The 24903-nt window shown below is 45.0% G+C and overlaps 1 pseudogene; it reads right to left on the bottom strand.

The window, feature by feature from the left end:
• The window catches only part of LOC120932191, a 191009-nt pseudogene extending 188751 nt beyond the window's left edge, over positions 1–2258 (bottom strand).
• Between the last annotated feature and the right edge of the window lie 22645 nt (positions 2259–24903).

The raw sequence follows: 24903 nt of genomic DNA, 5'->3' as shown, positions 1-24903 counted from the left end.
GTACTAACATTTATAGGTAAAGTTGATCCGGGGAATATCCGATTGCCTCATGGGGGATCAGAAAGGAATTTTCCCCCCTGCTGTAGCAAATTGAATCATGCTTTTCTGTTTTTTTTTTGCCTTCCTCTGGATCAACTGTGGGTATAGAATTGGGTATATGTGATTGTACGATATTATTATTATTTTATTTCTTATGGTTGAACTTGATTGACTTGTGTCTTTTTTCAACCTGACTAACTATGTAACTATGTAACTATCTTGTGACGAAGATAACTCATGGATTGATTCCTTTATTTGTTTTCTAAAGTTGACCCAGTATTCTTGCTTCTCCTTTTCCTCATCTCTGGATCTCTGGCTGTTTCTAGAAAACAGGATATGCAGACCAATTTTTTTGGAAGTGCATTATTTCCACAGACACAGCAAGTTTTGCCTTTGGGGTTGGCGGGATGATGTGGAGAGGGAGATTTTCCAGCCGAATGCAGGAAAGACCTGCGGCTATGAGGTGCGTGGGCTGAAGCAGAGTGACCACTCTTTGGGGCACCGTGAGCTTTGGACCTCTTATCCTGCGCCTCTCTGCGGCTTGATTGATGCTGCGGGCTGCAAGAAAGGAAAAGAAAAGACAGAAACTCTGTTTTTCTTCCATACAGAATATCCCAAGTGCTCTTTTACTTTGAACTTACCTGGCAGTTGCAGCCACTTACCTAGTGGTATGTTAAGGATCTTTTTGTAATACTGGACTGCGGGGAAAGGCTGTTAAAGAGGAAAACCAACAGGGTTAACCTTTTTAATTTCTATTGTGTGTTTGTTTTTGTTTAAATTTTAATAAAATTATTATATTTTTTAATTGAAATGACGGAAAAGATATATACATATATGTTCACACCTATACATAAGCACAAACACATACTGAAATCCATAAGGTATTATGGATACCCTATATAAATATATACATACCTATATATATACACACACATCATATGCACATGAATATATATGTATATATATATATATATATATATACATACATACATATATATATATACGCACAAACCCATCCTCCCGATCAATTATGAACCTCTGCATAATTTACCTTGGGCCGGATTCATAATGGGAGTGTGAAAAGAAAAAAACTCAGAGGAAGGAGTCTCCCCTCGACTGTAGGATGTGCTCTTCTGATGAAAGCTGGGGAGGCCCTCCTCGGCCATGAGTGTCCTGGGGGTTCGGCCCGCTGAAACCGGGACCAAGTCGGTCTGCATAGCCCGGAATCCCGGGAAGGGGGAGAGACGTGTTATGGCCGTACTACAGCCTCAGTATATCAGCCAAACTAGAGCGGCAGCCGCTCGCCCAGGAGATGGAGAGAGAGAGAGAGAGAGAAAAAGACAGTAAGTCTCAGTAATATGTGTCCAAAGCCTCCATTAATCGGAAGTAAGCCGGCATTTTTAAAATTTTAAGGCTAGTGCAAAACCCCCATTGTACAGAGTTGTGGGAGGCATAATAACTCAATTTTGCATAAAAGCTAGATTCTCCAGCAGTCAGAAAAAATCACAAGCATTGTAAATTGTGATAAGCCTTCAGCTTACAGATGAACACTTCCAACTAAAGTGTGCAGAGCCATCTGCAGTGCCATATATTAAATTTCAGTACAGTTACAGAACTGAAAACAATTAATCAATTATTCCCCCCCCCCCAGTGAATACAGACCTACCCTTACCCCTGTATCCACACTCCCCACCCATTGCCATGCCTGAAACACCCCCACCTCTGCTACTGCAATCCCCTCCCACCATCATGCCTGCCCAGCCGCCCTTTATCCCCACCATGCTTGCACTCATCCCTTTCACCACCAGGTCTGCATAGCACCCCCTTACCACCGCACCTGCACCAAGTTCTTACCCCAGCACCTGAAACCCCACCACCACTGTGGCCCCACACTTGCCTATACCCCCTTTCTCACCACTTCACATCAGCCCCCTCGCACACATCTCTCACCAGCAACCCCTGACTGACCACTATATGCCACTTCAACCCTTACCCCACTACCACCGCAGAAGCTGAGCCTCATTCCACCCCCTGTTCTCAGCAACTTATCTGTACACAGCACTAACCCACCTCCCCACTCTCACTATTGCACCAGACCCCCAGACCCCCTGTCCTGCTCCCACTACTTCTCTTGCACATACAACTGCACTGACATGCACCTTGACGCTTTCTGCCACTGTACCATTGCACACTTCTGTGCTCACAAACACTGCATGCATGCACCCTTTTGTATTCATCAAGATTAGACACGCTTTTTCTAGTTGTATAAAAAGGGTTGTTGTGATGACACAGTATGCGGTAGACCAATTGCAACACAGCATATTTTCACCCTTTTGTTTACTGCTTCCTGTTATGTAATCCTAAACTAGGTTCCCACTGATGGTTTATTCAAACACCTATCAATTGCCTATGGAGCTTTTTCTGACAGGGCATGCATTTAAAGGTTAGAGCATGTTCCAAAATGCAAGAATCTAGGTGATAGCGAGGAGATAGTAGTAAGTAGCAGGGGTGAGCATATGAACATAGTGGATTTTATTGCTGCAAAATTTTTATTATCACCATCATTGAAATTTCCATGAAACGTAAAATCTCCATTTTACTTATTGAGCTTCTTGGGAGAAATTTGCTCTTTTTTCTTTAGCTAGACCCTAGAAGATGTGATTTTCTTTTGATGTATTTCCGTATTTGCCGGCAATTTTTTTGAATGGTGAATCATTAAATGTAACTTCAAAAATGCCCCTGGAAGATTCATCTTCGTAGAATGTTTGGTGGATGTCAGAATAATTGCTTTCTAGTGATTTTTTTCTATATGTGCCAAAGGGCTCTGCCCAACCTTTGGGACCCAACAGAGACTCATGGTTCATCCATGCACACAGGGCTTGGTTACCCAACAAAGAGCATGTCTGCATATGTGTATAAGAGATATTTCCACGCTACGAGATATATTAATAGTGGATCAACTGCTGCAAAACACTTGAAAAGGTAAAACCATACCTTATGTTAACAAGTGTGTATGAAAAGTAGTGCTGAGCTGTTGAAAATAATTCTAAAATCAAAATATGCAAGTGCAATGTGCAAGGATCCCTGGTATTAAAAAAACAATCATAAATGTTCCAATTCTTAGTGTACTAGTACTAAAAAGATATATTGAACAAATAAAGTGCAGACGTGCAAAAAGACTTGTGGTCCCAAGTTACACGATCCAAAGAAAAACCTTAATATACTGGCTGTATTAGTAAGGTAACTTGCCCTAACAGCAAGTGCTGTGGCAGTGGTAAAGTGCAAATGTGCAAAATAATACCAAGTAAACGAATCCTTATCATACAGATACTGGAGTTATGATAAAAGTGCAAAGACGTGCAAAACATGCGTGACAGTCCAAATTGTAAGCAGTACAAATTATTAATTTCTTATTGCATGAGGAACAAAAAATAGTGAACATGCAGGATGATGTTTGTATTAAAGTCCAAAATGGGCAAGATAAAGTGTTGTGTGCTGAATTTCAGTGATGGGTGACAATTTCTTCTATGACTTTCACACTGTGGGTGATCTTCTAGTGATAGTGAATGGGTGGCCCCTTACCTCACTGCTGTGAGGTTACAGCATAAACCCAATCCAGATCCGGCCTGGTGCTGTCTTAGAGCATGGGAGTGCGTTGCCTGGATGTATGGAGCAACTCGCCTGTTCATGGGGTATAGGGTCTCCAGGTGGCGTGCATATGTTAGCAGGGAGAAGGTAAAGGAATCACAATATAGTGTAGTAGTTTTGAATAGAAACCACATTTATTAAATAAAATCAATGGTAAAATCAATGGTACATTAAAAAGGCATATCAAATACGAGCGCCAAGCTTGTCCGCGTCACCTCCGGTGCTTGTAGTGTCCCTACGCGTATCGTCATTGACCACGTGACTTCATCATGCATGAAGACAAAGAAGAGATGCAGGTTTCGGAGGTTTCAGGTGGTTGGAGTCAGCAGATGGCAGCCATGGAGCCCAACATGAGGTGCCCCAGCAACTGCTTGAAAATGGATGATTTGTGGACAGCCCATGTGTTTGTACTGTCCAAAGAAGCACTTTACCGCTCTCTGTAGTCAATGATGAAAAATGACCTCTTTCAGATGTGAAAGGCAGTCATTAGAATTCTTATATCTCTATTGACCTTAAACTAGATGTGTGATACTCATACTAACTCCAGCCAAACACCTTGCATAAGGACAAAAGGAAATAGCGGCACTTTTTTCTACATGTTTCTGACATCTGAACAACCCATATTAAATGAATGTGGCATTTACTATAATATATTCTGTATTCCGGAGCAGTTGAGGAAAAGTAAATCTTGCTTAATCCTCTTAGGTAAAGTATGGATTGCTAAGTAGGTGCTAAAGCCAATCACTTTCAGTAGATTTCCATTAAAGTCAGCAATTTGTTACTCTATGTACGGTCATTCACAAGCTAGCACTTCACTAGGTATAACCAGGTCATCAATTTAAATAGTTGCCATAACTATGTTATTTTGTAAATTTTCTCCGGATCAAGTTTTAGGAAAATTACTGTTCTAATGTTTGATACAGCTATAGATTTCATCTGATGTACAATAACATATTTCACGAGAAGCTTTACAGTCCCACCAATCCATAAACTGATATTACTATATTCTACTGCATTAAAAGTCCACTATGGAAATAACAAAAAAAAAGTCAAAACCAGGGCTGAACTACAGTTTTCTTAAAATGACTCTGTCTCAAACAATTGGCCACCCCAACCCCCCTCGTTTTTGGATATATGTTTTTTATTTTTGATAACTTCCATCCTATGTCGCCGCGGTGAGGTACATCACGTCCACGGTTGCATCCAGTTGAATCCGGCCCTCTTCCTTCCCCCCACTGCCTTCTGGGACCTAGAAAGCCTAAAGGCTTCACTGCCAGTTTCCCCTACTTGCAATGCCGGTGCCTGCACCCAAAGCCGATGGACAGATCAGCTTGGAGTGACAATATCATGGGCTCCCTGGACAGGTAAATGTCCTTATAATAAAAGTCAACAACTACAGTATTTGTAGCTACTGACTTTTTTTTCCCCCAGGCTGGAACTCCGCTTGAATACTTACTTACCTGTCCTGTTGTGCATATCACTGATCTTCAGTCTGTTTAAGACATACCACTGCCTAAATATTCTGCATCCCACACTTCCACGTTCCTCATGCCAAACCCTAAGTCATTGTAGGACACAATAATGGCATAGCCAGCAGAGTAAAGCACACTGGCCCAGATTCAAGAAGCAATTGCGCCCGTGTAACCATAAGTTACACGGCGCAATTGCTTACTTGCTCCGGTGTAATGAGTGCTCCTGATTCAGGAACCTCGTTACACCGACTGCAGCCTAAAATCTGCGCGGCATAAGGCTCTTATGCCTCGCAGATTTTAGGCTGCATTCTTGCGTGTGCCGCTAGGGGGCGCTCCCATTGTGATCAGCGTGTAGTATGCAAATTGCATACTACCAGCTGATTCACAAACTTGCGCGGGCCCTGCGCAAGCCAGGTACGGAGTTTCCGTACGGCAACTTTAGCGCAAGGCTGCCCTTTCTAATAGCAGGGGCAGCCAATGCTAAAGTATAGCCGCCGCTCCCGCGCCGTGAAATTTGAATTTCACGGCGTTTGCGTAAGTGATTCGTGAATGGCGCTGGACGCCATTCACGTTCACTTTGAAGCAAATGACGTCCTTGCGACGTCATTTGCCGCAATGCACGTCGGGAAAGTTTCCCGACGGAGCATGCGCTGTACGCTCGGCGCGGGAGCGCGCCTAATTTAAATGATTCCCGCCCCCGGCAGGATCATTTACATTGCGCGCGCTTACGCCGGGCAATTTTGCCGGCGCGCCCTCGCAATTCACGGAGCTACTGCTCCGTGAATCGAGGCCAGCGCAAAATATTTGCGTGGGCGCAGGGCAAAATCGTTGCCCTGTGCCCGCGCAAATATAGCGCAATTCTACCTGAATCTGGGCCAGTCTGTATTGGGATAGTAAGCACCCAACATACACAAAAGTGTGTTGGATGGAGAAGATTCCTTGGCAGTGATAAAGAATGAAGATCAGTGGCTCAGGCAGAAGAAGTAAATATTAACTATTCTCTTTTACAGAAACTTCAATAGATTTATTTTCTTTATGAACCAAATCCAAAATCTTGGAAAAAACAGAAAATAACAAATTGTACAGAATCCATTTCTGTTGCCATCTCTCCCACTCTACCCTTATATTCGCTAAGTGGGGTTAGATATTAGCAGATTGCAGGCCTGAGAAGTCAACTGGTAAATGGACCCTTTGACACACTTACAAGTTCACTAATCTGCTGTAAAAGCACATCCTCTGGCTCCTGGAACCCATGCAAGCTATGAATTCCCGCCAATCTGTCAACTACCACTGATAGGCAACTTATAATTTAATAATATGATGATATGCATAATATGTGAAAAAAATTACATTGATCTGATACGCATAGTACTTTCTTATTGGGTTAATGAAGTGTTGGGTTTGAATTACTAATACTCACTTTCCAAAGTTAAAGTGGTATTAAAGTATTTTTTTTCTAATAAATGAGATGCCCCCTATGATACAATAAAAACTTCCGCCTTTCACAGCACTGCAGAAACAGGCAGCGTAAGAGGGACACAGAGTCAAAGCTACGCCTCTTCTCCTTCACCTCAGACATTTACAGCTCCGGAGCCACTTACAATCACTGTTGGACCTGAGGAGTTAGGGTGTGGCTTTGGGTCTCTTTCCCTCTTGTGTTGCCTATTTCTACAGTGCTTTGAAAAGCTCCTGAAGGACTCCATAAGAGCCAGAAGGCATATGGGGCACTAACATAATAGAAGTCTGGCAGCGCAGGCCTGGCAAACATTTGAGGAGAAAGCTCAAAGGAGAAAAATTTAAAAAAATAAAAAAAATAGCAAGTACATGTAAGTTCTGTTATTGGTATAAAAAATGTACCTTAATGTTACTTTTATGTTTACTGGGCCTAGTATATGAAATGAAACTGTTTACTGCAAGCAACCAATCATGTGTTAGTAAAAGTTATTTGTTTTTTTATTTTTTTATTTTCCTCATGTATGATTTGGTATTCAAAGTAAAAACAGGTTCACCATAGTTATTATTATTCAGTTTGCAAAGGCAACTATGTGTTATGTGAACAGGCTTTAGTGTTTGGATAGTTAGTTTGTGGTTCTTTCTGTAATCAAGAGAGTAGAGATTGTTTGGCCTGGTCTGTTCAGGGTTTTACAAGTTGGGAGTTTGATTGCTTTCCTCTGCCTCTAGAAGAAGCTTCTGAAGCTTAGAGAGGGAGAATTCAAATGGCCAGTCTGAAAATTGATCAGGGCCTAATCAATCCCTGGGCAAGTTCACCCAGATGGTGGCTGGGCAGCTGATAAATAGTGTGAAGCTCTAAGGAGATGCACAGCAAGGAGAGATCCCAGCCTTAGAGAGAGCTCAAGTGCCTCTGAGGTAGGGTGACTACGTGTCCCGGATTGCCCGGGACAGTCCCGCATTTTGCAGGTCTGTCCCGGGCACCTTCATTCCAGGACAATACAGTGTCTCGGAATGAAACTGACACAGCCACCCCCCTGGCCAATCTGATGCCTCCAAAAAAGGCCGCCACATCACCGCTTTACTCACTGATAGTACTTTTCCTGGCCAGGAATGCCTGGAGAAGCACAATCCCGCCCCCTGCTTGTGATTGGAGAAATCATAAATCCCACCTCTTGTGTCCAATCACTGTGCTGTGATTCGTTACAGCACAAGCTGATTTTTGGGAAGGGGGGGTGTCCCTGAATGGCAGTTTGGAAATGTGGTCACCCTACTCTGAGGTGAGCCTTGGATTGTGCAGCTGTGCACTGAGGTCTCAGGGCAGGAAATCTGGAAGGGACCTGGAACTGACTGCAGGAGTTCACCAAAAAGCTTTGGTCTTGAGAAGGATTTTCCTCACTCACTTGAAGGTGTCTGGAGGAAGCTGGAATGTGGCAGCGGTCTTGGGGACATGTTATGCGCGTACACACGATCATTTTTCGGCATGTAAAAAACAACGTTTTTAAAAAAATGTCATTTAAAATGATCGTGTGTGGGCTTCACATCATTTTTCGGGGTTCTGAAAAACGACCAAAAAAAAATTCGAACATGCTGCATTTTTTAACGACGTTTTAAACTATGTCGTTTTTCGAGTTGTAAAAAATTATCTTGTGTGGGCTAAAACAACGTTAAAAACCCGCACATGCTCAGAAACAAGTTATGAGACAGGAGCGCTCGTTCTGGTAAAACTACCATTCGTAATGGAGTAAGCAAATTCATCACGCTGTAACAGAGAGAAAAGCGCGAATCGTCTTTTACTAACACAAAATCAGCTAAAGGGTGACTACATCCAAATGGAACTTCCCCTTTATAGTGCCGTCGTACGTGTTGTACGTCACCGCGCTTTGCTAGAGCATTTTTTTTAAACGATCGTGTGTAGGCAACGTCGTTTTAATGATGAAGTTGGAAAAAACTTCTTTTTTTTTACATGCTGGAAAAAGTTGTTTTTTTACATGCCGAAAAATGATCGTGTGTACGCGGCATGAGTAATGACCCTGAACTGATTCCTAATAAATGTGTGCTTTTTTTGATAAATGTGTGCCAGACGTTGCTCTGACTGAGACAACTCTACCAGTGTTCAGATACTGGTCAGTCCCCTGTTCTCAGCAGGATCCTGGAATGTGAGTTTGTGTAGCGTGCCTTCCTGTAATGTGCAGTGTCCTTGCAGTTGTACTAGGTAGCATTTGATTTTTTTACATTTTTTTATTGGATATGTTTTATAGCAGTAAGTAACACTTTTTTTTTTTTTTTTTATAATAATTTTCGCTCTTTTTTTGTTTATAGCACAAAAAATAAAACCCTGCAAAGGTGATCAAAGAAAGCTCAATTTGTGGGGAAAAAATGGCATACATTATATTTGGGTACAGTGTTGCATGGCTGTGCAATTGTCAGATAAAGTAACGCAGTACCATATCGCAAAAAATGGCCTGGTCATGAAGGGGGTAAATCTTCCAGAAGGCAAGTGGTTAATCACCTCTAAAGGGAAGTAAACACTGCAACTTTTTTCATCAGACCATGAAAGTGCACCTGCAGATTAAAATTAGTCACTCCGGGGGCGTGGCCGACTTCCGGGATGTGAAGACGCTTCTGCTCAGAGCTCCGGCCGTGGAAATATCCTGAATCATCCTGACGTGCTCCAGACTTGGACAATATCCTGCCAAATTGCCTGGAACAGTGGGGGAGAGACCCAGGATGCCGAGGATGGTGAAACACGGGTCCAGCATGGACCCTAACCCGGCGGGGAAGCCCACGAAGTCCTCTCACGTGGCGTCTCAAAATGGCGCCCGCACGGATCGCAGGGCCCTATCTGTACCCTCGGCCCGGGGGGGAGCGGAGGAGGATAGTGAGTGGCCGAGCCTACCTGACCCTCTGGCTTCACCTGCGGCGTCTCCTCACCCGGATGGGGAGGAGGGGGGCTCTGGCGCGCAGCCCGGACAACCGACGCTGATGGAGATAATGGACACTATAAAAAGCTGCCATGCCGCCCTGTCCTCCCAGGTGGATGCTATCAGAGTGGACTTCGCTATACTAAAAGATGATGTGCAGAAGGTCAGGCAGAGGGTTACACATGCTGAGCAGCGCATAGGATCGGTGGAGGATCTGGTTAACCCCCTCGTGGTGCAGGTGAGAGATATGGCGGCGGACCACAAGTCCCAGGAGGCCAAGTTGGGGGACATTGAAGACAGACTGAGAAGGAATAACCTCAGGTTCCTTGGCTTCCCGGAGGGGTCCGAGGGAAGAAATACAGAGGAATTCCTGCTAGCCTGGCTTAAGCAGACCTTTGGAGAAGCGGACTTCTCTCACTTATTTGCCATTGAAAGGGCACATAGGATCCCTCTGAGGGCGCCCCCGCCGGGCAGGTTTCCTAGGCCCATGCTGGCTCGCTTTCTATATTTTAGAGATAAGGAACTTATCCTGCGCAAGGCCCGCAACATGCCTGAGCTAATGTTTAATGGCAACCGTATTACTATTTTCCCGGATTTTTCAGCAGCAACGCAGAAACAGCGAGCGGCATTTCAAAGCGTGAAGCAACGCCTGAGAGAACGCAACCTGCCGTACAGTATGCTTTACCCGGCCAAGCTTAGAGTGGCGCACAAGGGGCAAACGCAGTTCTTCCTGTCCCCTAGGGAAGCAAATCGCTGGTTGGAATCCTTGGGACACGGTTAAGGTAGATATGTACCTCGCTGATTAGTTGATACTATATTGGGAGAACCTGGGGGGGACCCCCCAGGAACTAATGACTGTAACAATTTGCAAAGATACACTCTCAACATCCCCATTATTGCTAGTTTTTGACTGACCGTCTCTGGTTCCCTGGGTCCTTCAGGTTTCAAGTACTGTTGAAAGACTCCTGTACATCCAAAGCTAACCACGGCCTGGATTAACGCTCTGTGAGAAACCACGTACTTGTCCCTAGACTTTCCGAACCGGCTGGTGAGGGAAGCTGACCCCCATTTAGGGACGACCTTTTGTGACATGTTGTTTGGGGGAAAAGCCTGTGGGATGTTCGGGGCTACAGGCAGGGAGGGGGGTATGGATCCAGGAATCCTAGGTTGTGGACCTGGAACAGTTTTTTTTTTTTTTTCTTCTTTCTTTTTGTTAACCGACCACTTGTTGCTTTTCTTGTTTTTGATTTTTTTTTCCCCCATGCCTCCATTGCATAAGGATCCGGGCTCTACAAGGTTCTTGGCGGGATCTAAAATTATTATGTGGACTGTATATGCATGCCTTAGTTATATCTCTTACCATACTCTATTGAGCTTGATGTTAGCACTGCAGGGAACTGTTTGCTTGTATGTGGGGGGGGGAGGGGGAGCCCTTCACTCCAAGATATACAACCCTCTGCACCAATTCACCAGTAAGACCCATGACACAGTCCCTTAAGTTGTTGTCTTGGAATGTGCGGGGACTCAACTCAAAAATCAAACGGTCCCTAGTATTTAAATATATCATGAGACATAAACCGCAGGTCATATTTTTGCAGGAATCCCATCTGGTGGGTTCCAAGACACTGGCTCTACATAGAGCCTTTATTGGTAAGGCATTTCATTCAACATACTCCTCTTACGCCAGGGGGGTCTCGGTCCTCGTAGCTAAGTCCCTCCTGTGTGTAACTAAAACGGTTAAACTGGACCCTTTTGGGAGATATGTGATCCTAGTAGTGACTATCAATAACCAACCCTACACGTTCGTAGCAGTGTATATTCCACCCCCGTTTAGGGGGGAGGTCTGGGAGGCTGTGATGAAGGAAGTGCTGCAGGTGGCGGAAGGCCCTATTATCCTAGCGGGAGACTTAAACGCAGTTATGTCCCCGGATAGGGATAGATTTGGGATGGCGGCAATGAGGAGTTCCCCTCTAGAAGCTTGTGTGGCACAGTACGACCTGGAGGAGGCCTGGAGATGGAAGCACCCTGATGCTCGAACCTACTCTTGCTTCTCTGCCACGTTTAATACCCTATCCAGAATAGATATGTGCTTTGTGTCTAAGGCACTTCTCCCGAGAGTGGTAGATGTACAGTATTTGCCAAGGGCTATTTCGGACCACTCCCCACTAATGCTCACCCTGGATATGGAGAGGCCCCGTGGGTACACAATATGGAGGCTGAGCCCCCTGTGGCTCAAGGAAGAGTGCTTTGAACGGTCCACTGCCACGTCCATTAATAACTTCTGGGTGGAAAATAGAGGGGAGGCCCCAGTAGGGGTTACATGGGACGCGTTCAAGGCCACACTTAGAGGAGTAATTAAGGGGGAGGTTAAACGGTTCCAATCCGACAGGGAGTGGAGAGTTAGAGAATCAGAACAGTTGGCTACAGAAGCCGAAGTGGCATACATAGATAATCCTACCCCGGACATGCATGTGAAGTGGAGAGAGAGTATACGGCAGTTAGACTTGGTGCTCGTGGAAAAGACGCAGAAAAAATTACTTTACCAAGCGCAACGTGTCTTCGAATTTGGAGATTAAAAAACAGCAGGTTGCTGGCCTACCTGGCCCATTCGCAACAGGCACCAACATCTATCCCCCGTATATATAATGCCCGGATGCAGATCTGCACGTCACAGGAGGATATAGCTAAAGCATTTGTAGATTTCTATTCAGATTTATACGCCTCAAAGGTGGACTATGGTGGGGAGGCAGTACAGGCATTCTTGGCCCCGATACCCCTCCTGGAACTCTCTGGGGAGGCGGCGTCGGAACTTGATCTCCCCATTACGGTGGAGGAGGTAGTATCAGCCATACATTCCCTGAACTCGAATAAGACTCCGGGAATGGATGGATTTCCGGCTGAGTGGTATAGTACATATGCTGACAGCCTGGCACCGCAGTTGCTTAAAATGTATATGGACGCCTATCGGGGGGGGGTACTCCCTGAATCCATGAGGGAGGCACTTATAGTGTTGATCCCTAAGCCGCATAAGGACCATGATCTATGCGAATCCTATAGACCAATATCGCTAATTAACGTGGATGCTAAGATCCTTGCTAAATTACTGGCTAAACGTCTAAATCCAAAGATTGCATCCATTATTCACCAAGACCAGACAGGTTTCATACCTGAGAGGTCGACCGCAATTAACCTGCGCCGTCTTTTCACTATCCTGCAGGCGGAGGGATACACACCCGATAATAGGGTGGTGGTATCTCTGGATACGCATAAAGCATTTGATTCCATTGAATGGTCTTACCTTATAGCAGTCCTTGGGCGGTTGGGGTTCGGCCCCAGGTTCACGAAGTGGGTCCAAATTCTATATGCTGACCCACGGGCTAGGCTTAGAGTTAACAACGTCATCACGGACTCGTTCTCGATCGCCAGGGGCACGCGGCAGGGGTGCCCATTGTCACCCCTGTTGTTCGCTCTGGCGATAGAACCGTTGGCTGCACAGATAAGAGCAGATGTAAATGTAAGGGGATGTATGGTTAATGAGCTGGAGGAAAAGACTTCCCTTTACGCGGACGATATGCTTCTTTATTTGGCGGAAGCAGAGGGATCACTGACCAGCGCTCTAAAATTAATCTCAGACTTCGGGAACTTTTCAGGTTTCAAGGTGAACTGGAACAAATCTATTGTGTTCCCCTTCAACTCTGATGACACCCTGAGGTTACCCCCAGATGTCCCACTAAAAGTGGTGTCCAAATTCCGCTATCTGGGAGTGGAGGTCCAGCTGCCATGCAGTGCTTATATGAATAATAATCTGACCCCTATGAAGTTACGCCTGAAGGAAAGCCTAAGAACATGGGCTAAACTACCGTTGGGCCTCCTAGGGAAAATTAATATAGTTAAAATGATCTATTTGCCTAGGTTTCTGTACCTGTTCTGGCATGCCCCAATTTATATCCCTAAAAGATGGTTTACAGAAATAAATACAATGCTAACCTCCTTTCTCTGGGGCCTTAAACCCGCAAGGGTATCCCTGGACACACTTTATCTGCCAATAAGGGAGGGAGGACTGGCCATGCCGAATCTACATTGTTACTATCTTGCAGCTCAGCTAACGCACGTGCACTGGTGGGGGTTCCCGAACCTATATATTGCATCGGTGGCCACTCAGGCGGCTATGGTCCACTCGTTTGAGGGGCTGATTAATGTTCTATATAGAAATGGCCCATACCCAGCGAAGGGAGGGGATATACTGAAAATGTCATATAAAATATTCCATGCCTGCAACGCCAGGGTAGGGGGTGCTAGTCTGGAGGCCTCCCCCAACGCCCCCCTGTGGCATAATCCCCGACTTAAAGAAATAGCCAAGTTACCGGACGGGTCGTGTTGGGCAAAATACGGGGTCAAATATGCCCATCAACTGTTTAGGAACGGGGTATTTAGGAGTTTTATAGACCTGAAGACGGAGTACGGGCTCCCTAACACTTTCTTTTTCTGATACTTGCAACTGCGGCATGCCGTAACGGCACAATATGGGGGGGGGTGGTGGCGCTCTCCCCTTCCAAAATGGAGAAATTGCTTACTGATGGGGATCACTCCCAGTTGATCTCTAGATACTATTTTATGCTGTTGACGTCCTCCTCTCCTAGAATGGAGAGAGTTAGGGCGCAGTGGCAAGCAGACATACCCTCGATCACTGACGAGTCGTGGGCTGAAGCCCTTGACTCGTTGGTGCCCTCGATGATCTCGGCCAGAGATAAAATTACACAATTTAACTATTTACACAGAGTGTATTACACTCCCAAACGGCTATACAAAATGGGTAGAGGGGATTCACCTGAGTGCCCCCGCTGCCAGGCGGCGGAGGGCGATTTTTTCCATATGGTTTGGACGTGCCCCCAAGTGGAGGGGTTCTGGAAGGATGTGTTGACATTCCTGGAGGCTAACCTGGAACTACCTAATATATACTCACCGGCTAGGTGCCTGTTAGGTGACCTGGAGGAGGAGGAATTATCTGTATCAAAGAAAATACTGTTAAGAATACTGTTCTGTTACGCTAAAAAGGCTCTGGCCATGAACTGGCGAAAACCATCCCCCCCGTCTCTGCAGGGTTGGCTGAAAATAGTGAATAATGCACTGCCGATGTACAAGCTGACATACGCGGCTAGAGGCTGCCCAAAAAAGTTTGAGAAGGTGTGGGCGGGATGGATTGAGAAGGTCTCGGGAGATGTAGAAGTTTAAAGAGTATGATGTGATTTGTAGGCCAAAACTCATACAGTGGGAACTGGCTGGCCGATTGGAGGCCGGATTAGATAGAACTCGGTCCTAGGGGATACAGGGGGGGATAACCCTTCTCCCCTTCCCCTTATTGCTAATACTAGAATAATAATAAAAGGAGGTTTCCCCCCCCCCCCCCCCCCCCTTTTTTTTTTTTTTTTTTTTTTTTTAGCTCTGTCGGTATCAGTTTTGGTTTATCCCCTGTTAAGGTTGTGAAAAAAGGAAAAGAGTACAAGGAATATGCTTATCAAATACTGTGTACATGATGTACTATAATGACGCTGAAACTCCTTATGTTCCATGAGATGTGAAAATATGTACTGTATTAAGCTGCTGTGTTATGCTGTGAACATGTACAATAAAATTTACACTTTAAAAAAAAAAATTAGTCACTCCCATTCAAAAGTAAATTGATCACCCAGAGGTTTTTTTTTTTCAACAAAATGGTAAGAAATGTTTAGTTTTGGGGTAATATATACTTTAGGAGGCTGATTGGAAACAACACAGGACAGTAGCCCAGTGCTCTATGCCTAGACCGGAGCCTGACTAAAGCCCAGTGTGCATGTGGCCTGAAGCCTCGTACACACGACCAAGGAACTCGACGGGCGAAACACATAGTTTTCCTCGTCGAGTTCCTTGTTAGGCTGTCGAGGAACTCGACAAGGCAAGTTTCTCCATTCCCGTCGAGGAAATAGAGAACTTGCTCTCTTTTTGGCTCGTTGAGTTTCTCGACAGTTTCCTTGACGAAAATGTACACATGACTGGTTTCCTCGGCAAAAAAATATCTCCCAGCAAGTTTCTTGCTGGTTTTTGCCGAGAAACTCGGTCGTGTGTACGAGGCCTGATACTGTCAAATTTAGTTACTTACTAAATTTAGTAATATGACGGCCACAAGGTGGCTCTGCTATCCCGCTAGGGTGCCGATGTGCGTGCCTGGCGGCCGCGATGTCCGCCAAGTACCCGGGATCGGCAGTTACAGAGCCAGGGACTTGGATCTCTGTGTGTAAACCAGGCATGTCCAAAGTCAGGCCCGGGGGCCAAATGCGGCCCCCCTGTTGATTTAATATGGCCCCCCTGGGGATTTGGATGTATATATTGTTTGTGGCCCCCAGGGCCACAAAAGATATATACTGTATTTATTGGCGCTGCCTTGGAGGGGACAGGGAGGGGGCAGGACCAGCGCCGTCAGAATCTCCTGTTTACTCAGCAGCGTCTCTATTGTAAGTCCCGTCTCCTGGGATGCCATTGGACGACTGTTCTGCCTATTAAAGAGGCCACAGGATAAACAAGGCATTCTCCTGTTTGTAATCTGTTGGCACTCGTCCCGCCCCCTCCCTCTGCCCTCCGAGGCTGCAGATGGGCATCGTTCAGGCTGCACTGATGGCAATGGTAAGGCTGCATTTATGGCACATGTGAGGCTGCACTTATGGCACATGTGAGGCTGCATTGGTTGCAATGGTAAGGATGCATTGGTTACAATGGTAAGGCTGCATTCATGGCAATTATAAGGCTGCATTCATGGCAATGGTGAAGCTGCATACATGGCAATGGTAAGCCTGTGAGTGTTATACGCCGATAAATACGGTATATCCAAATAACACGCCCAAGCTCATCCTTAGTCCTAAGCAGTGCTCTGGGATTCGTTGGGGCCACAAATAAAATATATACAGTAGATCCAAATAACACGCCCGAGCTCATCTCTTCACCACACACAGCCACAAAGGCAAGAAAATTCTTGTTGGGCCGTGTATTAGTGCTCAGACAAACACACTTAGGCAGAATTTTAATGGTTCAAAGAATGTCAGGCAAAATAGTCGGCCCTTCACGCATGTTCACTTAATCAAATCTGGCCCTCTTTGAAAAAAGTTTGGACACCCCTGGTGTAAACACACAGAACCTCGTCCTGTCAGGGAGAGGAGACCAATGGTGTGTCCCTTGTACATAGGGATACCGATCAGTCACCTCAACCAGTCAGTCACCTCCCCCCACAGTTAGAATCACTCCCTAGGGAACACATTTAACCCCTTGCAGTGCAAAGTGGATTTGCCTTTCGTAAATAAACCCCCTCAGACTCTTGACCTGAATAAAAGCACTTTTCCTACATTACGTGCTTTCTTATGGTTTTGAAAATCCTTTGTGACCTCCAGTGTCCTTATACTCGATGGTACAAAGTACACTATCCCCATTATTAACAGAAAAAAGTATATATTTATCTGTAATACAAATATTGCTACATAAATGATGAGAAAAATGTTCTGCTTGAACGGCATTGTTACCACAGCCTGAGATTACAATGTTATTTCTTCTCAAGTGCAAGAAATATGTAAATACGACTGCGCCTCTTTTTATTTCGCAGACGAAATGTCTTAGCATGTTAACAAGTAGCCTTAGGCCTAGCACAAGTACCTCATATTATACAGTGTATATTCGCCAAACTACAAAAAAAAAAAAAATCTAGACAGTCTTCTCTTCCCCCCCCTCTGTAAAATGTTCATCATTGTCACATAAAACAGCCAAGAGTAAAAATATTATTTCAGTCCGAGACAACTAAACAAGCCTGAGGTAACTATGGAGATTATCTAACAAGTGGTTTACTTACTGCCCCTAAGCTGTCAGCGCATACTGTTTAATTTATATAGCTACTTGAATCTTCCTCAGAAAAAAAAAAGTCACCCATATTTCTCACAACACAGCTTTGATTTATTTGGCAATGTCGGCCAAGGCCTAACATTTATTATGATTCACCTTAGCCTGATGACATTTCATTTGTCTTTGGAGGGGAGATACTCCTGCGAGCAGCAGATCAACATCCCCTTAGCTGTCCTGAATATCACATCATAAATGGGGGGTCTGCTTTTCCTCACGGCCTCAATAGGAAGACATGTTTATGTTACAGGACCGAGCCCCCATTGAATATTTACAAAAATTGGTGCAGAGGTGTTGATGCATAAATCTACAGCTTGAAACCTACATGAAATAGAAGTGCTGGAGAGCCATAAAACACTTCACAAAGAGAAAAAGCACGGCTGGGGTTTTTATTCTCAGGGTCTTTTATTAATTGCAGGCCATTGTAGGCTTAAAAAGATATGATTTATCATGAAGAAGTATTTTTTTTTAAACTAGTTAAAGTACATTTGCAGGAAAAAGAGCAAACTACAACGCTGTGTGAAATGTGGATGTGTGTATTAAACCACAGAATTCCCCAACGGTGCTCAATGAACTCAAAGGCTGATGGTACTTTAACCACTTGCCTACCGGGGACTTTTACCCCCTTCCTGCCCAGGCCATTTTTCAGCTTTCAGCGCTGTCACATTTTGAATGACAATTGCACGGTCATGCAACGCTGTACCCAAATATATTTTTTATAATTTTTTTTATCACAAATAGATCTTTCTTTTGGTGGAATTTAATCACTGTTGGGTTTTTTCTCATTTGCTAAAAGAACTAAAAAAGAAAGAACATTTTGAAAACTTTGGGCCAGATTCACAGAGGAGATACGACGGCGTATCTCCTGATACACCGTTGTATCTCCTGTCGTATCTATGCGGCTGATTCATAGAATCAGTTCCGCATAGATAGCCCTAAGATCCGACAGGTGTAATTGACTTACACCGTCGGATCTTAGGATGCAATACTTCGGCCGCCGCTAGGGGGAGTTCGCGTCATATTCCAGCGTCGGGTATGCAAATGAGGATTTACGGCGATCCACAAAGGTTTTTCCTGTCGTTACGTCGTCGCTAGTAATTTTTTCCCGTCGCAAATTTACACCTGCTTTAACATGGCTTAACTTTAGTCGAGCCATGTTAAAGTATGGCCGTCGTTCCCGGGTCGAATTTCATTTTTTTTTTGTTTTAGCGTAAGACGTCCAGGAATACGAATGGACACTACGCACGTCGCCGTTCTAAAAAATGACATCACATCGCGCAAAGCACGGCGATAGTTTCAAAACTGAGCATGCGCAGTACGTCCGGCGCGGGAGCGCGCCTAATTTAAATGGTACCCGCCCCATTTGAATTGGGCGGGCTTGCGCCGGACGTGTTTACGATACACCGCCGCAAGTTTACAGGTAAGTGCTTTGTGGATCGGGCACTTACACTGAAAACTTGCGGCGGTGTAACGTAAACGGGTTACGTTACACGGCCGCAATTCTACGAGAATCTGGCCCTTAGTTTCTGTCAGAAAATGTTGTAAATAAGTAAATTTTCTCCTTCACTAATGTGTGCTGATGAGACTGCACTGATGGGCACTGATGGGGCAGCACTAATGAGGAGGCACTAATTTGCCTCACTGATGGGCACTGATGGGGCAGCACTAATGAGGCGGTACTGATGAGATGGCACTAATTTGCCACACTGATGGAGACTGATAGGTGGCACTAATATGCGGTACTTATGGGCAATTATGGGCGGCATGGATAGGTGGCACTGATGGGTGGCACTGATGGGCAGCACAGATGGGCACTGATAGGCGGCACTGATGGGCTCTGAAAGGCAGCACTGACTTGCATCACTGATGGGCACAGATTTGCATCACTGATGGGCACCATTTGTCATCACTTCTGAGCACAGATTGCCATCACTGCTGGGCACTGTTGGGGCTGCACTGATGATCAGTGGCCTGAATATCTTTACAGTCTCCCCTGTGAGGAGTTGCCACTGATCAGCTCTTCTCTCCTCACACTCTGTCAATGTGAGGCGACGAGAGCCAATTACAGGCACTTGTACACAGCTGATCACTTAGGTAAAGAGCCTGAAGAGTTAGCATCTACAAAATAGGGGATATATCTATGGCATGCAATTTTTATCGGGACTGCGACATTATGGCGGACACATTGGAAACTTTTGACACCATTTTGGGACCACTGGCATTTATACAGCAGTGTTATAAAAATGCACTGATTACTGTGTAAATGTCACTGGCATGAAAGGGGTTAACATTAGGGTGCAATCAAGGGGTTAACTGTGTTCCCTAGTGGGTGTTCTAACTGTAGGGGGGGTGGAAATGGCTGGAGGAATTGACAGATCGTGGTTCCTAGCTTGTAGGAACTCACAATTTCATGATCTACCTACAACTCATGATGCATTAGTGTGAGAAGTGTGTTATCTGCCTTTCCTCTCTCCTCTCCTCACAGAACAGGGATGTGTGTGTTTACACACATACGTCCCTGTTCTGCCTCTCGTGCCTGCGATCACGCATGGCCGACGGTCATTGCGACCACCGGTCATGTGCATCAGTACTCCAGCAGTGCAGCCTGCTATCCCACTTAAAGGGACCAACGTACAGCTACGATGGTTCGCGGGATCGTGCCGACCTGCCGCAGTATAATGACGGCGGCTGGTTGGCAAGTGGTTAAAATGATCCCTGTTGATCCTGCCATCAAGCTACTTATTCAGACACTTCCTGTTATGGGGCGGCAACAATTTGTTCCTGGATCCCAATGTGTTATCACCACCACAGTCAGGTGAAGGATACAATGGGCCATACAAATATTGTGTGGGCATGGTCCATCATGATCACTTTTAGGAAACCCACTCATAGCAATAATGTGTAACCAGCACTGAAGTGAGCGCATGGGCGGAAGTGGCATTGGGGCCGGACTATAGTTTAAAAAAAATATGAACCTATGCACACATCTTATTTGAAGTGCAAAAAAAATGGAAAAACCAATACAATATTTAAAATAAAGAACAATTTTAATCAACATAAACGTATTCGTTTTTCACAGACTCCCCTCATCACAAAACCCCTCCTCAACACAGATCCCCCTCATCACGGAATCCCCCCCCCCATCACTGATTCCTCTCCATCACAGATCCCCCTATCAAAGATTCCCCCCATATTAGGCCCCCCCATCACAAAGCCCGCCCCAACACAAACTTGTCTCCATCACAAAGCCCCCCAACACAAACTCCTCTATATCACAAAGCCCCCAATAACAGATCCCCCACCACAAACTCCTCTCCATCAAAAAGCCCCCATAACAGATCCTCCCCATCATAAAGCCCCCCAACACAATCCCCCATCACAGACTCCTCTCATCACAGATTCCCCCATCAAAAAGCCCCCATATCAGGTCCCCCATAGCAGATCCCCCATCACAGACTCCACCCATCACAAAGCCTACCCAACACAAGCTCCTCTCCTCACATAGCCCCCCATAACAGACCCCCCATCACAGACTCACCTATCACAGATCTCCCCCATCACAGATCCCCCCATCGATATTACACTGCCACCCCTTCTATAACATCCCAGTACTCCGCCTCTCTGCTACCTCAATCACACAAGATGTGAAGCATGGCAGGTCCGGACAAAGGGCGGGACTTTGCTAGTGAGAGGCAGTTGTTTGATTGCTGAAACCATCCCGCTGCTTAACTCAAAAGACCCGCCTTTTGTCCTTACCTGTTATGTTTCTCATGTTGTGTGAAAAAAAGGTAGCAGAGGGGAGGGGGATTGCTGCGATATTAAAAGGGACAGTCCACAGGCCTGGAAAATCACACTGGCGGGCCGGATCCGGCCCGCAGGCCGTAGTTTGAGGACCCCTGGTGTAGAGAGTGCAGTGGTCAGGAGTATGTAACATACAACACATTTAAGAGAGTACAGGGGTCAGGACTAAGGCCACGTGACTGATAAGCTTTTAATTTGATATAAAAGTTTCAAGTATTATCAATTATTAAACCATCACTCTCTTAGTACCATATCTTAAAATAAAAACAGGTTCATGTAGAATGATAAATGTTACTTGGGCGCTACTTTCATCTTCCACCTATTCCACATACACTGGACTTGTGCAGAGTTTCCCTTTAACCTCTTCCCCACCGCGCCATAGACAAAAGACGTCTACAGCGCGGTGGAGTTATTCTGGGAGGACGTCCTTGGGACGTCCTCCCAGAATCCTTCACTCACGCGCCCCCTGGGGCACGCTCCCAGAATCATCTGTGAGCGCCGGGTCTAGAAGATCGCGGTCAAATGACGGAGCGATCACTTGTAAACAAACCGGCGTCATGTAATAACACCGGTTCCTCCCTCTCCTCTCTGTACCGATCGGTACAGTGTGAGAGGAGAGGGGGGAGAGCGGAGGCAGCAGCAGCTGCTGTGGCTGGATCTGTGACAAATGCAGTCACAGATCCAGCCATCCTTCCCTGCGCAATACTCTGCAATAAAATCAATACTCTGCAATAAAATCAATACTCTGAAATAAAATCAATAATCTGCAATAACCCCCCATACTCTGCAATACCCCCATACCCCCCATACTCTGCAATAGCCCCCCCATACTCTGCAATAGCCCCCCCATACTCTGCAATAAACCCCCCATACGCTGCAATAACCCCCCCATACTCTGCAATAACCCCCCATACTCTGCAATACCGCCAATACTCCGCAATACCCCCAATACTCCGCAATACCCGCTAATATGACAGAAACAAGATTTTTTTTTTTCTTTACAGAATTGTCAGTGTTTTTTCTTTTTTAGCGCAAAAAATTTAAAACCCAGAGGCGATCAAATACCACCAAATGAAAGCTCTATTTGTGGGGAAAAAAGGACAAAAATTTCAGATGGGCACAATGTTGTATGACTGAGTAATTGTCATTCAAATTGTGAGAGCACCGAAAGCTGAAAATTGGTCTGGTTAGGAAGGGGGTTTAAGTGCCCAGTGGTCAAGAGGTTAAGGGCCAGTTCACACCACATGCAGTCCAGTGCGTTTTTTTGTTCTGCATCAAAAACACATAAAAAGTAAGTTATTTGGTTTACAATGGCATAGTTCACACCAGTTCTTACAGTTCCAATGCATTCCAGTTCCAGAAAAAAGTTGAACATGCTGCATTTTTCCTGCACTGGAAAGTACGGGAACGCTGTAAGACACACTGGAATGCACCGGAATGCATCTAAGCACACCAAAAATGCACTGTGACACACAGAAAAAAGAGTGAGAAAAAATGCACTGGACTGCATGAAAATCGCACTAAAAATGCATCAAAAATGCACTGGAATGAAGCAAAATAAAAAAACAAAAACATGCAGAAAAGCATCTGGACTGCGTTTCTATGGTGTGAACTGGCCCTAAGATTTTTTATTTATTACAGGTACTTATATAGATATCTAGGTACTTATATAGTACAGAGTGCTTTACACATATATATTGAACATTCACAATCAGTCTCTGTTGTCAAGATGCTTGCAATCTAAGGTCCCTAACTTACATTTATACATATACATACGTGGGCAAATTTAGACAGGATCCAGTTGACCTACCAGCATGTCTTCGGAGTGTAGGAAACCAGTACAGGCACTAGGAGAACATGCTTTCTCCAGGCAGGTAGTGTTGTGGTTCAGATTTAAACTGACGACTAAAAAAAAGAAAAAGAAGGGCTTTATAGGTTGCTATAAATAACCCATTCATAAAGGAAAAGAGTGCTAGAATCTTTCATTAAAAAAGTATACAAAGTTTATTTCTCATCCAAAAAATTATAAAATCAGTCTAAAACATTGTGTTCATCCTACATGGATGTCATTAACTGTCCCAAATGGCATAGCAAGCATATAGTCCATGTCAGACCAGCCTATAAATGGACATAACATTAACCTCTACATGTAAACAGCAAATTTCAGGCATATATATATATATATATATATATATATATATATATATATATATATATATATATATATATATATATATATATATATATATATATATATATATATATATATATATATATTATACTGGGCCAGGTGACATGAAGGATCCAATGTTCAATCTTGATCTCTACACATTTCACCAGAGAAGGCTTCTTCAGGAGTCCTACTTATATTGAGGACAATTACTTACAGAGCAAAATAAAAGATACTTGCATATATCTAAATATAGGCCCGGATTCACAGACACTGGCGCATATTTATGCCGCCGTAGCGTATCTCCTTTACACTACGCCGAGGCAAGCACTGAATTCACAAAGTCAGTGCTTCCAATTCTGCGCTGGGTTTGCAAGGCTTAAGTCGGCGTAAGTGGAAGTGGGCGTGAGCCATGCTAATGAGGCGTGACCCCATGCAAATGATGGGCCGAGCACCAGATAGATACGTATCGCCAACTGCGCATTGCGCCGTCCCGTGGGCGCATCTCAGTGCGCATGCTTACAATCATGTCGGAACAACTGCCTAAGATACGTCGGATCACTGCCTATGGCGTGAACGTAACCTACGCCTAGTCATATTCACGTCCTACGTAAACATCGTAAAATAAGACGGCTTGTGTTCCCTGGTGCAGCCCTTTGCATGGATGCTGCTGAGTTACACCTCCTTTATGGAGCATAACTTTAAGCCGGACATATGACTTTACGCGCACTGCGTCGGACGGACGTACGTTTGTGAATCGGTGTATCTCCCTCATTTGCATATGTGAATAGAAAATCAATGGGAGCGCCAAATACGTCCAGCGTAAATATGCGCCCACTCTACGCCGGTGTAGGCAAGTTACGTCGGTCGGATGAAGCCTATTTTCAGGCGTATCTTAGGGCCAGATCCACAAAAACCCGGCGCAACGTAACTTTTTCAATTTAAGTTACACCGCCGGAAAATTTCTACCTAAGTGCCCGATCCACAAAGCACTTACCTAGAAATTTTCGGCTGTGTAACTTAAATCCGCCCGGCGCAAGGCGTTCCTAATTTAATGGGGCGAGTCCCATTTAAATTAGGCGCGCTCCCGCGCCGGCCGTACTGTGCATGCTCACAACGTCATTTTCCCGACGTGCTTTTCGCGGTTTTACGTTGCGCCGGGTTTTGAGAATCGCGACGGGCGTAAAAAAAAAAATACGAGTTGCGGCGGAAAAAATAAAATTTGAAAAAAAAAGACGGCGACGCGGGATAGAAGGGTCTACTTTTACAAGGCCTAAACAGTTTAGGCCTTGTAAAAGTAGCCCTAATATTGCGACGGCAAACTAATACTTACGGAGAAAAAACGAAGCGTAAAAGCTTTGTGGATCTCCGTAAGTGCTAATTTGCATACCCGAAGCGGCATTTCGACGAGAAATGCCCCCAGCGGCGGCCGAGGTACTGCATCCTAAGATCCGACAGTGTAAGTCCCTTACACATGTCGGATCTT

The sequence above is a fragment of the Rana temporaria genome, chromosome 1 (genome assembly GCF_905171775.1).
Source record: "Rana temporaria chromosome 1, aRanTem1.1, whole genome shotgun sequence".
NCBI lineage: Eukaryota > Metazoa > Chordata > Amphibia > Anura > Ranidae > Rana > Rana temporaria.
The sequence above is the reverse complement of the archived record's forward strand: the minus strand, read 5'-3'. Positions and strand labels throughout refer to the sequence as shown.